This window comes from Coregonus clupeaformis, chromosome 20 (genome assembly GCF_020615455.1).
Source record: "Coregonus clupeaformis isolate EN_2021a chromosome 20, ASM2061545v1, whole genome shotgun sequence".
Lineage (NCBI taxonomy): Eukaryota > Metazoa > Chordata > Actinopteri > Salmoniformes > Salmonidae > Coregonus > Coregonus clupeaformis.
The window spans coordinates 16811538-16827433 of NC_059211.1; the positions used below are offsets into that span (position 1 = coordinate 16811538).

Sequence of the window (15896 nt, forward strand, 5' to 3'; positions counted from 1 at the left end):
CTAGTGTTGTATGACTTGCTAGCTAGCTTCCAAGACACATCCTCATTTGCTGACAACTATGAATATTTTGGGGGTGAATTACATATTGTTCCTGAAACAAAACCTGCCAAATGTTTTTTTGCATTTTTTAAGAATAGAAAATTGCCACTGGAGTTGTTGTTGAATGACACTGTCCTTTTGAAATATTTGTTTCAGCGCCTGAGTCAAACTACACCTCACAACTAAATGTGACCCTTGAAGCTGTGGCAGAGTCTGCACCGTCACTGTGACCTCCTGTAGCAGTCGTCTGTCGGTTCCTGTCCTCTGACTGTTGTTGACAGTGTCTCGTCCTCCGTGTGGTGGTGGCCTGGTCTTGTCAAGCATGTCCCTCGAGCATTTCTTTCCTTTTTTATTAACTGTATCTTGTCCAACATTGGGGTCAATTCCATTTAATTCCCAGGAAATGTAGGAAATAGTTTACTAAATTGACTTTAAATGAAATTGACTCCAACCATAGTCTTGTCTGCTATGTCCTGTGTTTATAGTCTTTGTTTTCTCCTGTTGCCAGTGTAACTACAACTGCAAACATATGTCTTGCTTTCTTGGCTAACAAAAGGAAAAGTTTCAAGATAAATAGCACTGCCTGCTCAAAATAAGAGTTGTGCCGTACGTCCACTTCTCAGGTTGCACTGTCATTTAAATTTATTTTCACAGAGAGGCGGGAAGTGCAGGTAGCAAGACATTTTCTAGAGAAACGCCTGTACTGGTGTAGTAATGTAGGCTGGAGTCAAATCCCTTCTGCTGCAGGAAGTGAACCCTTCCCTGGTCAATCAGCAGCTTGCACAGACGTCCTATGTGTTCACGGTCCTCAGCATTTAACACTAATAGTAGAGAAAAAGAGATGAAGCTATTAAGGTTTATGTTGGACACAATAATGTGACAACAGATCTTCAAAGTATATGTTACACTAAGCAACATGGATGCATTTATGCACCTGGGTTGCAACTATAAGTCTCTACAGCTCAACCCCAATACTCACCCTTTCAAGCTGTCTAGTTCCGCCTCCTCTGTCGCCTCGTGCTCCTCTTCCTCAAACGCTTGGTCAGTTTGACCTTGTGGTGAAGAGGTCCGTCTGGCTTGTCTCAAACCACAGGTCGTCCCAACTTGACATGCGCAGGAAGGCAGTGAACTCAGAGGCACCTAGTCCTCTATCCTTTAAGAACTCCTTGCCTACATAATGCCTCCAGTCACAGTGGTGGTGGCAGCACAAGGCGATGGCCACCCCACCCACCCTCAGCTCCTGCCCGGCACCAGTCTCCCCTGCCACCACATGGGGGGCAGTCTCCAAGCTGCCCACTAGGCATTGAAGAGCAAGGTCTATTCAGTGCGGTGGAGGTTAGTGAGGTTAGTGAGCAAGGAGTGAAACAAAGATGCATTAATCAGTAACTAAACAAGTATTCTATTTGGAACCAGTTCTATGTTGCCTTTCAAAATACAAGATTCAAGTACATGATCTTTCCTCCCTAGTACTCAGACAGGTAATGCCTGGTCTTACCTGTTGCTGCTCTACACAAGTGCCTGCCCACTCCAACTTTACCTAAAAGGCAAATAAGAGGAAAATGGTTCAGAAAGCATACTAACTCATGGAGCTGCTAATGTTTTGTTAAATTCTGAATAAACCCTTAATTTGGCTGTAAAAATCTTTCAAATCTTCATAATAAGTAAGTGTGCTTCCCAGGCTATTTGTCATTGCCCACTTATGTTTGAAGGGTGGTCCCATCTCATAGATTTTTAGGGGGCGTGGCATGTCTTTCACAGTGTTGAAAAGTACAATCCACTTCACCTCCAGCCAACACTTACAGGGTGCCTGTATTTGATGATGTCTTGTATGACAAATGATTGACTGATTATATGAACAAATATTATTTAAATGAAAAGTGGCTCTTCATTTAGTTACTTATGCAAATCAAGGTGATGAATATCCACTTGTAGTCTTTCAAATTTGGTATCAGCATTTTGGTGTTTTCCATCTACCTGAATAACAGAACGAATTTGGGAGGAAAAAAATACAATTACGTAACAGTGAAGATGTTACACACAGCAAAATAAAACACTATGTATTAATGGTTTGAAACATAGCCAAACAGGTTGTGTCAGACTTTAAAACGAGTGCTTGATCTTTCCACAAGCAGGAAATGGATGTTGTCATAGGATTTCAGAGCAACATGGATCCAGTGGCAAAGCTTGCCTTTCCCTGCACCAAACTCAACAAAACACCTGTTGGGTCTAAGCAGGTGCAAGTCAAATCAGATCAAATTAAATCACATTTTATTTGCCACATGCGCCGAATACAACAGGTGTAGACCTTACAGTGAAATGCTTACTTACAAGCCCTTAACCAACAATGCAGTTTTTAAGAAAATCAAAAAAAGTGTTAAGTAAAAAATAGATAAATAAAAAATAGCAAATAATTAAACAGCAGCAGTAAAATAAAATAGTCTGGGTAGCCATGATTAGCTGTTCAGGAGTCTTATGGCTTGGGGGTAGAAGCTGTTAAGAAGCCTTTTGGACCTAGACTTGGTGCTCAGGTACCACTTGCCGTGCGGTAGCAGAGAGAACAGTCTATAACTAGGGTGGCTGGACTCTTTGACAATTTATAGGGCCTTCCTCTGACACCGCCTGGTATAGAGGTCCTGGATGGCAGGAAGCTTGGCCCCAGTGATGTACTGGGTCGTACGCACTACCCTCTGTAGTGCCTTGCGGTTGGAGGCCGAGCAGTTGCCATACCAGGCGGTGATGCAACCAGTCAGGATGCTCTCGATGGTGCAGCTGTAGAACTTTTTGAGGATCTGAGGACCCATGCCAAATCTTTTCAGTCTCCTGAGGGGGAATAGGCTTTGTCGTGCCCTCTTCACGACTGTCTTGGTATGTTTGGACCATGTATAGTTTGTTGGTGATGTGGACACCAAGGAACTTGAAGCTCTCAACCTGTTCCACTACAGCCCCGTCAATGAGAATGGGGGCGTGCTCAGTCCTCTTTTTTTTCCTGTAGTCCACAATCATCTCCTTTGTCTTGATCACGTTGAGGGAGAGGTTGTGGTGAAGAGGTCCGTCTGGAGAGGTTGTGGTGAAGAGGTCCTCCATGTTTCCTAAAAGGGATACCTTTAAACACAATGCAAACCATAAATTAATAAAAAAGTATATATAAATATACATTTCTGTAAATGTTAACCATGTGACATCATATGAAAGTACCTGTTGCTTCAGGTGTTTGAATGCAGAGTCCCCATTCTTTGGATCATTCAAAGCTTCATGGAGAGCAGGGTGACATTGTATGCTTTCTTCATGTTTGCATTTGAACCCTGCAGAAGCATTGGGGGCTCTTACATGAAAAACACCCTGTTTGTTTTAATCATGTCAATGGCCCCGTGTAGCTCAGTTGGTAAAGCATGGCGTTTGCAACGCCAGGGTTGTGGGTTCGATTCCCACGGGGGGCCAGTATGAAAAATGTATGCATTCACTAACTGTAAGTCGCTCTGGATAAGAGCGTCTGCTAAATGTAATGAATGATGTTAGGTATTGCTTACCTTTAACGGCAGTGTTCCGTTTTTTAATGAGCAGTTCCATCTCAGCTTTGCTGCGATCTGTTAAGGGTACCAAAATAAAGTTTAAAATGTACAGTGGGGAAAAAAAGTATTTAGTCAGCCACCAATTGTGCAAGTTCTCCCACTTAAAAAGATGAGAGAGGCCTGTAATTTTCATCATAGGTACACGTCAACTATGACAGACAAAATGAGAAAAAAATTTAATGAATTTATTTGCAAATTATGGTGGAAAATAAGTATTTGGTCAATAACAAAAGTTTCTCAATACTTTGTTATATACCCTTTGTTGGCAATGACACAGGTCAAAGGTTTTCTGTAAGTCTTCACAAGGTTTTCACACACTGTTGCTGGTATTTTGGCCCATTCCTCCATGCAGATCTCCTCTAGAGCAGTGATGTTTTGGGGCTGTCGCTGGGCAACACGGACTTTCAACTCCCTCCAAAGATTTTCTATGGGGTTGAGATCTGGAGACTGGCGGTGTGTTTGCTGAAAGGCTGAAAGACCCAGCCACGTTTCATCTTCAATGCCCTTGCTGATGGAAGGAGGTTTTCACTCAAAATCTCATGATACATGGCCCCATTCATTCTTTCCTTTACACGGATCAGTCGTCCTGGTCCTTTTGCAGAAAAACAGCCCCAAAGCATGATGTTTCCACCCCCATGCTTCACAGTAGGTATGGTGTTCTTTGGATGCAACTCAGCATTCTTTGTCCTCCAAACACGACGAGTTGAGTTTTTACCAAAAAGTTATATTTTGGTTTCATCTGACCATATGACATTCTCCCAATCCTCTTCTGGATCATCCAAATGCACTCTAGCAAACTTCAGACGGGCCTGGACATGTACTGGCTTAAGCAGGGGGACACGTCTGGCACTGCAGGATTTGAGTCCCTGGCGGCGTAGTGTGTTACTGATGGTAGGCTTTGTTACTTTGGTCCCAGCTCTCTGCAGGTCATTCACTAGGTCCCCCCGTGTGGTTCTGGGATTTTTGCTCACCGTTCTTGTGATCATTTTGACCCCACGGGGTGAGATCTTGCGTGGAGCCCCAGATCGAGGGAGATTATCAGTGGTCTTGTATGTCTTCCATTTCCTAATAATTGCTCCCACAGTTGATTTCTTCAAACCAAGCTGCTTACCTATTGCAGATTCAGTCTTCCCAGCCTGGTGCAGGTCTACAATTTTGTTTCTGGTGTCCTTTGACAGCTCTTTGGTCTTGGCCATAGTGGAGTTTGGAGTGTGACTGTTTGAGGTTGTGGACAGGTGTCTTTTATATTGAATAACAAGTTCAAACAGGTGCCATTAATACAGTTAACGAGTGGAGGACAGAGGAGCCTCTTAAAGAAGAAGTTACAGGTCTGTGAGAGCCAGAAATCATGCTTGTTTGTAGGTGACCAAATACTTATTTTCCACCATAATTTGCTAATAAATTCATAGAAAATCCTACAATGTGATTTTCTGGATTCTCTCAATTTGTCTCTCATAGTTGACGTGTACCTATGATGAAAATTACAGGCCTCTCTCATCTTTTTAAGTGGGAGAACTTGCACAATTGGTGGCTGACTAAATACTTTTTTTCCCCACTGTAGTTATGGCCTTAATCATTGTGTGCCTCTATTGTAGGTAATGTCAGCATCTTTCTAAGCTTCTGCTCATAAGATATACGCCCAGAAAACAGTAGTTTGTCAAGTTAAAGAATTGCAAAAGCAGTTTCTAAGAAATAATGTTGTAGAGGGTCTCCACAATCAGCTCAGCTACCAACACTGTAGCAAAATGTTGAGTATTCACTTTCATCAATATTACCTTATCTTTGGGGGTGTCCTCATCATTGGCTGGTCCAGCATTAATATCATGCGCATAGAACACCTACATTTGCATAGGGGGAAGATTCCTAAATTTACAGTGCTTTCAGAAAGTATTCATACCCCTTGACTTATTCCACATTTTGTTGTGTTACAACCTGAAATCAAAAAGATCTCACCCTTCTACACACAATACCCCATAATGACAAAGTGAAAACATGTTTTTAGAAATGTCTTGAGTCAATAAGTATTCAACCCGTTTGTCATGGCAAAAATGTGTTTAACAAGTCACATAAGAAGTTGCATGGACTCACTGTGAGCAATAATAGTTAACATGATTTTTGAATGACTACCTCATCTCTGTACCACACACATACAAAGAAGGCCACCTATTGGTAGATGGGTAAAAATTATTTTTAAAGCAGACATTGAATATCCCTTTGAGCATGGTGAAGTTATTAATTGCATAGTGTATCAATACACCCAGTCCCTACGGAAATACAGGCGTCCTTCCTAACTCAGTTGCCGGAGAGGAAGGAAACCGCTCAGGGATTTCACCATCAGGCCAATGGTGACTTTAAGTTACAGTTACAGAGTTTAATGGCTGTGATAGCAGAAAACTGAGGCTGGATCAACACAATACTAACCTAATTGACAGAGTGAAAAGAAGGAAGCCTGTACAGAATAAAAATATTCCAAAACATGCATCCTGTTTGCAACAAGGCACTCATATTTTTTGTGATATCCAATTGTTAGTTACAATCTTGTCCCATCGCTGCAACTCCCATACAGACTCGGAAGAAGCGAAAGTCGAGAGCCATGCGCTACTCCGAAACACGATCCCCGCACTGCTTCTTGACACAAGCCGCACCGATGTGTTGGAGGAAACACCGTACAGCTGGCGACCAAAGTCAGCGTGCATGCGCCCGGCCGTCACAAGGAGACGCTAGAGCGCGATTGGACAAGGACATCCCAGCTGGCCAAACCCTCCCCTAACCCGCGACCGGGATGGGTCTCCCAGTCGCGGCCGGCTGCAACACAGCCCGGGATCGAACCCGGATCTGTAGTGACCTCTCTAGCACTGCGATGCAGTGCCTTAGACCGCAACGCCACTCGGGAGGCTAGCAATTCACTTTTTGTCCTGAATACAAAGTGTTATGTTTGGGGTAAATCCAATACATCACATTACGGAGTACCACTCTCCATATTTTCAAGTATAGTGATGGCTGCATCATGTTATGGGTATGCTTGTAATCATTAAGGGAGTTTTTTATGATAAAAAGAAACGGAATAGAGCTAATCACAGGCAAAATCTGTGGTTCAGTCTGCTTTCCAACTGACACAAAAATGCACCTTTCAGCAGGACAATAACCTAAAACACAAAGCCAAATATACACTGGAGTTGCTTACCAAGACAACATTGAATGTTCTTGAGTGGCCTAGTTACAGTTGACTGAAATCGGCTTGAAAATCTATGACAAGACTTGAAAATGGCTGTTTAGCAATGATCAACAAACAACTTGACAGAGCTTGAATAATTTTTAAAAGAATAATGTGCAGATATTGTACAATCCAGGTGTGCAAAGCTCTTAGAGACCTACCCAGAAAGTTTGACAAATGTTAGAATTTTTCTTCCACTTCAAAATTAAGAGTATTTTATGTAGATCGTTGACTAAAAATTACAATTCAATCAATTTGTATCCCAAAATGTGGAAAAAGTCAAGGGGTGTGAATACTTTCTGAAGGCACTTTGGGCTGATAATAGCAGGGACATATAGGCCTATGTAATCTAAGATTCAGTATGTGGGTATGTATTCTCAGAATTATATTCAATTTACAGGTTTGGGTTTCTCTCTGGAGTTGCACTTCTTCAGATGTTTGCTAAAAGGTCTTTGAATATAGTGCTACAGAGACCAAATAAATCATTGATTTAGAGGATCTCCTCAAATTGTACAATTCATGTGTTTGAAATTCTGGATTTTTTCTCTGCCAAGTGCCAACTCACTGTTTTGGGTCCAAAGGACATGGTATTCTTATTTTCTCACACTCTTTTCCCTAAACACAGCACACAAGAAGAAGGTGCATTATAAACTGTGTGGTTCGAGCCCTGAATGCTGATTGGCTGACAGCCGTGGTATATCAGACTGTATACCATGGGTATGACAAAACATGTATTTTTACTGCTCTAATTACATTGGTAACCAGTTTATAATAGCAATGAGGCGCCTTGGGGGTTTGTGATATATGGCCAGTATACCACGACCAGGGCTGTGTCCAGGCACTCCGCGTTAGGTCATGCATAAGAACAGCCCTTAGCCGTGGTATATTGGACATATATCTCAAACCCCCGAGGCGCCTCATTGCTTAAATATATATATAGTATATCCCGCTCACTGTTCCCATCTCATGAGTTAGCTAGCAGATTCACATGTCCTTGGAAACATCAACCTCCACAGTTGCCATAACAGTATCCTACACCAACCTAGTTGGATTAATCAGGCTTTAATACACAGTTAATTGGTATATACAGCCTGAAACTAATGCCTAGAAAATCATGTAAATGTTCCTTACAAGCCAGAATGTTTAATAAAATTACATTTAAACTTACTATACTGGTTGTTTGTGTGGTTTGTCCTTCAGCTGCTCGAAATTTGAGAAAAAATATTGACAGGAGAGTATTGTTTACCTGACTTTTTAAAGAGCCGGTATCCAAATCACAAAATATTTTAAATGGTCCAAACACACGCACACAGTCGTGAAGAAGGCGCGACAGTGCCTCTTCCCCCTCAGGAGGTTGAAAAAGTTTGGCACAGGCCCTCAAATCCTCAAAATGTTCTACAGCTGTACCATTGAAAGCATCTTGACTGGCTGCATCACTGCCTGGTATGGCAATAGCACCGCCCTCGATCGCATGGCGCTACAGAGGGTGGTGTGGACAACCCAGTACATCACTGGAGCCGAGCTCCCTGCCATCCAGAACATCTATATCAGGTGGTGTGGAAGGAAGGCACGCAAATTGTTAAGGACTCCAACCACCCACGCCATAGACTGTTCTCTCTGCTTCCGCACCACAAGTGGTACTGGTGCATCAAGTCTGACACCAACAGGCTCTTGAACAGCTTCTATCCCCAAGCAATAAGACTGATAAATAGCTAACAAAATAGCTACATAGACTGAGTTAACCTTGTATCTTTATTGACCTTTTAGTTTTGCACTGTCTCTATGCACACTCAAAGGGCCCTACACACTCACACTCACTCCATTATCTGCTCACTCACACATAATATGCACATACATTTATACTGACTCTTCACACACCCACTCACATACAAGCTGCTGCTACTCTGTTTATCTGATTTCCTGGTGTTTTTACAGTCTTTTATGTTCAACAATGAAAATAACAAATAATAAAACATGTTGTTTTTTTGGCTCACAAAACTTGTGGGGCCAAATGAGACCAACCACGGGCCGCCAGTTGGGGAACCCTGCTGTATATAGTATGCTTAGTTATAATAATAATATGCCATTTAGCAGATGCTTTTATCCAAAGCGACTTACAGTCATGCGTGCATACATTTTTTGTGTATGGGTGGTCCCAGGGATCGAACCCACTACCTTGGCGTTACAAGCGCCGTGCTCTACCAGCTGAGCTACAGAGGACCAATATTGTGCCCTTATTGTGCCCTTGATATTTCTTCTTATTTCTCATGTTTTTTTCTAGTATTACGTTGTTATCGATTATTGCATTGTTGGGTTTTGAGTTTGGAAGAAATGCATTTCACTGTACTTGTGCATGTGACATTAACTTGAAACTTGGTATATTCTGAATCAGGGGAGGATGGAGAACAATCCACACTTTTTTTGCATACATTTTTCATACTTTATTTCTTTATTCGGATTTCAATCTGATTAAAGAAAGGTGTGATTTGTTCTCCATCCTCCCCTGATTCTGATGTGAGAAGTGTGCAGGAGGGCATGAGACAATGGAATGTGTAGTATTGGTGGGGAAAGTTGTGCGTGTTAACTTTTGGGTTACTGTTAGAAATTGCGTAATTCAAATCTGGTATTGGAATAAGAATCAAGAGATCTTCAATCCAAGCTTAATTTATTATATGCAAAATGTATGTATGATAAGTATGAAGGTTCGTATATACGGGTCCACTGAAATACCACGCAGGGCACTCAGAGAACTAATCCATTGTTATGAGTTCTTTTTAAAATACTCTGACAGAGATAGTTCCCGCTCCCTGCTGGCCAATCAGAGTAGAGACTGAGCGTGGTTTAGACTTACTCAGCCAATCCGTTGGTGCACGGGTTAGTCCCACCCCTCGGCACTCCATTTGTTGCACACTGTTGCCAGGAATAAGTTGCTATCATAATAACCTGCGGAGTCAGCACCCAAAAGACACCATTCCACTGTACTCCATGTACCCACGTTCAAGGACGGTTTCACAGACAACAAAGAGAGAGTGTTCGTATCTGTGAGAAATACAAGTCTTATCTCATCCTAGCCCCTAACGTTCCCCACATGAATCACAGCCTGCTATGTGAAACAATCCATATCAGTACAGTTCAAACCTATGCTCCTCATTAATGCATTCCTTCCCAGCTATTCATCACATACAGATCCAATTATGAGAAAAATAGAACCCAACAATCCCCCTTTTGACGCCCTCTAGGGTGTCACTCATTAAAATACAATACAAACAAAAATAAACACTTTTATTAATAGACAATTTGATAATAAAAGGCCTTCAGTCCTTCCATCTACACCCAACTTGCAAACGGTTGGCCACAAGTCACCCAGGCACTTCAAACCTTCACATAAGGAAAGACAAACATTCCCAATGGTTAACTTGATTAATAAAGCATAAAACACAGGATTAATAGAACACAAAACATAAGATTATTAAAACATAAAACACCAACAGGGAAGTAAATTTTGGCCCCCTTTAGACACCCTCTAGAGTGTCACTCCACCAAGCCTGGTAGGTCATATCCTTCATTCCTTAGGTCGGAGTCCGGGATTGGGCCGTATCTCACCATCTGTTGGGAAACCACCTTCTCCATCTCCTTTTCTCACCAACCCTCAGACACAGGGAATAAGACAACATCCACAAAGAACAAGTATACCCATAGAAGCTATAACTTCACCCAGAATAGTTACAATAATAGTTTTCCATTTACCAAATATGTTATCAAACCAACCGTTTATGGAGCTATCAATACCAGAGTTCTCAACCAGTTCGTTCGCCAGCGTGGTGATGGTCACTCAAGCGCTTTGGTCACGGGCCCGTCCGGTGCTGTGTTGTTGGAGATGAAAGTACAGCACATATATCCAAACAGAACACAAACCCCGTCCCGCTCAGCCACAAGCATATCTAAAGCTATTTTATTCTGCCATGTCATTAAGCTAGTTGCCGCTGTCTGCTCAGCTAATCTTTGCTGGTTATAGTAAATATAATTCATCCAATCTATGTTTTTATTAATTGTTGACCACCAGAAAATACTTAATTCAAACCCAGCTGCGATCTGATTGTGGATCCCATCAATATATATCCTTTCATCAAAGGATCCCGGGAGGAGGTCCTACTTTCTACGTGACAACTCACCAGTCTCTGACACGTTTGATTGTTTGCGTATGTAGGTGAGTTCACAATCAGTTATCACCACACAACCATCAGATGTCAGCACGGGCCTGGTTTTGGTTCCTAAAATCCTCTGGCTGCAACAAAGAGGAGAGATTAGTCATGGTCTCTTTTAATTGTGACATTCTCTGTGTGGGAGCAGGAGCTAAGATGCCCTACCCTGTATCCTATCTTATTAGTCCTAGAAAAACAATAAGAATCCCCTGTGACTTCAAACTGAGGCAACCCAGGTCGGGATGACTTTGTTATGGGGGATACAGATAGTGCAAGTTACTACAAGACTCTTTCACCACATTCCCAGGTGGCTTGCATGGAGGATAAACCTGACACAGAGTTAAAGCCTGTCAAGGGGAACAGAGTAGTTGTTAACCTTGGTTTGGCTGTCCTACAGGCATAACAGTCCTCTTTAGACCGTATACTGAATCCATTCCAACCACAGGTTAAAATCTATTTACTCCGTCTCCATCTGTACTACTTCCTTCAGGTCTATAGTTTGCACTATCTCACTACCTCCCTCAGAGAGGTTTACTCTATAGGGTGCCCCAGTTGAAGAGGATATCTCACCTGTCAGGTCTGTAATCTGTTTTAGCATAATTCAGACTTTCAGACAGTACCTACCCTCATATGGGTCGCACTGCCATTTCTGATAATTCCCTACTTTCACAATACTACACCTGTCCCTAAACTGTGTATGGAGATTGGTGATGTCCTTCCCTAAAGTCCCTAGTATTTCCCCTTTCCCTACGTCTAGCTGTCTCCTATGCCTTTTCAACTTGTGTTAGGTTAACTACCACTTCTGGCTGAAACAGGAGGGTCCGTGTGTGTTAGGAATATGGCCCCCACAATCAGACAGCTACCTACCGTCGGGAGACCTGTGAATCCCCACCCTCGCCCTGAGAACATGTCAGACGCCAGAGGCCAACCCATTGCTTCACCTTCTATCGAACTCACACAGGGATGATCAGACAGGGTAAGGGAATCTTCATTAAGGAGCCAACCCCCGAGCCCTAGTGGTGATCGGTTCTTTCTCCTAACAATGTGTTTGTTCGTCAGGTGTAGCTGGGTTTACCTTTTTGCAGTGAGTGACATGCACCCAGATGGATCTCTCAGCTATTCTGCTGGCAAAGGCAGTACTTGGTAGGGCCCTTCCCGCCAGGCCTGCTTCAGTCTCCTGGTTAGATAGAGTGGGTCACCTTCTCCTTTAGTTCACCTGTGGGGCACAAAACCTCTGACATACAGGTGTGGTTAATAAACTATCATACATGTTTGTTTGTTTTTAAGTATTTTGTCCTCTCCTTCGTATATATTTAATATTTAATCCAACCATCCCCCTTTTTGACACATGATTTGGCCATGTGTCAATATTACCACCTACCTAAACAATCACTTTGGTAATATTGGTAATTCATTATCCAATTGCCATTCCTCCACTCTCTCTTCTGTTATTGTATGGTTCAAATTAAATATATTATTACCAAATTATAATCTTCTTCACAATTTTCACAGTACTATAAATTACCCTCAACTTAGTAAAATAAACTATCTTAAAGTCCTCCTCTCATGCCTTTAGAATTTACTAGTGTGGATGATTAAAATAACACCAGAATGTTAAAACAGAGTTCAGAGGCAATTGAAATCATTTAACGAACTGTTTAATCCCATAGTATACTAAACATTACCATTATTCTAAATATTTCATAAATGTTAGTTATCCCAAGTGTTCATTAAGCCCTCATGACATTCATTCTCATAAGAAATCATATATACCCCAAACTCAGCCAAAAGCTAAAAAACTCCATAAAATTCACTGTGTGCTCCTCTAAGACCTATCACCCTTGACCTGCTGAAACCCCCCCAAAATTGAAACAACAAGGCTTTATAAACATCATACTAGGTGTGTTGTTTTTTGTTTGAAAAACCCAATTTGAAAAACAACCACAAATAGCCAGGCCTTAATTTGGTAGCTCACTTTTATGACCTAAATACTGCCTAACTTCACTACTGCTCCCCTAGCCCTAGGCAACATTCCAACGAGATGAGCTAATCTCTTTCTCCTGGTTATCCCCAGTCTTAACCCATCAATAATTGTTTGTATCAATCTAATTCCTCATAACTAATCTATAAAACCACTCAAAATTCCTCGAGTATACAATGATTATTTAATTGATTACCCTAACTCTGCTACATGTGATCTCATCTCAAATGATCCATTATCAATTATTTGTTCAACCCCCTAGGAAAATCTGTCTCCCCTTCTATTGTTCCTGTCCCCCCTGTAAATGTCATATTTGAGTTTTTAGCCAATACAATCATGGTTACATCAAATGTTCCCTCATTTAATGGTATTTTCTTCCTAATATAACTTCCCTAAATGAGATTAAATCCCCTGCCTTCCTCTACTATCCTTATATCATTACTGGATCAATGATAATAACTGTAATAACTATCAATAATAATTGTAATAACTATTTCACATTAAATTGTGTCTTTTTTCTGATAATGTTATAATTGTAGCCTATTCCATCACTTTAGTTTAAAATATAAGTTTATGTAACAAATCCATAACCCACCACAGGCTGGCGCTATTCCCCCATCACAACAGCCAATGTCACTTGCATCCACTTAACCAAAATACATTATCGTACTAAAATGTACCAAAAATTTATATTTTCCCGCTAAAACTTTTCAGTTCGCTATTCAATTTATTTAACTGTTCTCTCTGATTATGCCCTAATTAATAAAACAAATACTTGCTATTGTTGATTAGCATACATTTAATGATGTTCCTACCATCTGAACTGTACTGTCTCTCACCCTCCCCTTGCTCCTTCGGGGAGAGCGCATGGTAACCGTATAACATATTTTCATAGACTTTTCTAGAATACTTCTATTTAAGCTATCTAATTCAACCTTTCACATTTCTCAATCCACATAGTAATCTAGGTATATAGCCCCACTGCGAAAGCTTTGTCTACTGTCCCTACCTGTGTTCGAACCAGGGACATCGCCAGTCACTCCACACCATCTGCGATGCTCTCAAAGTAACTACTCCCAGTTCATAGAGCAAGTGACGTCACCAAATGAAAATCACAGTAGCTTTCACCTCAGCAAAAAACTCTATCTCCCTTTGATTCCCTATTGAATAAGTTAGTTTTTCTATTTAACCCCAAAACACGCTACAAATAGTCCATTCAACATTACCAAACTAAATACTCAGTAGCATCCGGTCACCACCCACACCAGCCGTTGACTTCGCCTCATGCCACCGAAATGCCAAATAAACCATAATAGTTCAATGGAGCCCCCTATTGGCTCTCCCCTACCTATACATTACTTCCATAACCACATTAGTTATGGTCCGATTAGCAATTAAACCTTATCACATGATCAAACAACGCCACAACCTTAAACTCATATGGGGCGGCAGGCAGCTTAGTGATCAATAGCGCCGCGCCAACAACCGAGAGGTCGCCGGTTCCAATCCCCGAGCCGACCAGGCGAAAAATCTGCCGATGTGCCCTCGAGCAAGGCACTCAACCCCAATCGCTCCCAGAAATCGCTCTGGGAGCGATTGGATTGCATTTTTGGTGATTTGGCAGACGCTCTTTTCCAGAGCGATTTATGGGAGCGATTGGGGTTGAGTGCCTTTCTCTACTTTCTCACCCATCTCATCCCTCGTCAGAAACCCACAGGCACCTCTCAAATAATCACCCCGTGGTGTTCCCAGCCAACTCCCAGTCTTTCCTCGCTCCAAAAGCCACAGTTTCGCTCTCTCCAGCCCCTCCCCTCGCAACTCTCTCTCCAGTGCTCGGGTGGGAGCAGGCTCCTTCGAGGAGCTGTGTTAGTGTTTCCAATATTCTGTGGTTATTTAAAGTATTTTAGTCAATTTATTTAAATCAAATCACTCCCACCTAATTAGTCAAACCTGGTGCATGTTTATATTGAAACGATAAACCAAATTATTTCAGTCTAATTGTTTAACCAGTATTTTGCAGGGCCAAACGCCACAGTTCAATCATATCAGCTCAAACGTTTCAGTTCAGTCACACTAGTCATTCATCACTCTAGCTTTATGTTCCTAATTGTTATTAACAGGTTATTTGGTTTAAGCAACCACAAACCCAACAGTTATCCCCAAATTATACAGTTTGGACAGCCACAGACGTTTTAATTCCCAATGAGTTTTCTATCAAGGTATACAGGTTTATCATTCACACTCTCATGCATACGACAACACTCGCACTGTCTAACTTTTAAAGTACCTCCTATGAGCCTTCAGTCATAGCATCGCACTATCTAATCTATTTTAAAGTACCTCCTATGAGCCTTCAGTCATAGCGTCGCACTGTCTAATCTATTTTAAAGTACCTCCTATGAGCCTTCAGTCATAGTGTCGCACTATCTAAACTACTTTAAAGTGCCTCCTATGAGCCTCAGTCATAGCGTCGCACTCCCATGGGTTTAACCATCACAATTATCAAACATTTGCATAGTATATTATGAAATCGAAATAGTATACTGTAATCGTTATTTATAGTACAATAGGGTTCACTTACATCAAACAGGTGTTTCACAAAATTAATTTGGATAAAGCCAATGTGCAAAACTTTAGTTATATTACAATAGGTGTTTTGCTTACCTTTTTAGAAGCCCGGGCAATTTGTGAAACACACGGTTCGAAGACAGCGATTGTCCAATAGGCTGGATGAATTCCAGCGAAGTGAAGTTCCGCTACCAGATTACAGTCGGAGGTCACCAATTGTTAGAAATTGCGTAATTCAAATCTGGTATTAGAATAAGAATCAAGAGATCTTCAATCCAAGCTTAATTTATTATATGCAAAATGTATGTATGATAAGTATGAAG

The 15896-nt window shown here is 41.6% G+C and overlaps 1 pseudogene; it reads right to left on the minus strand.

Annotated features, from left to right (window-relative positions):
* Positions 1–687: 687 nt before the first annotated feature.
* LOC121532929 lies at positions 688–7785 on the minus strand (annotated as a pseudogene).
* Between the last annotated feature and the right edge of the window lie 8111 nt (positions 7786–15896).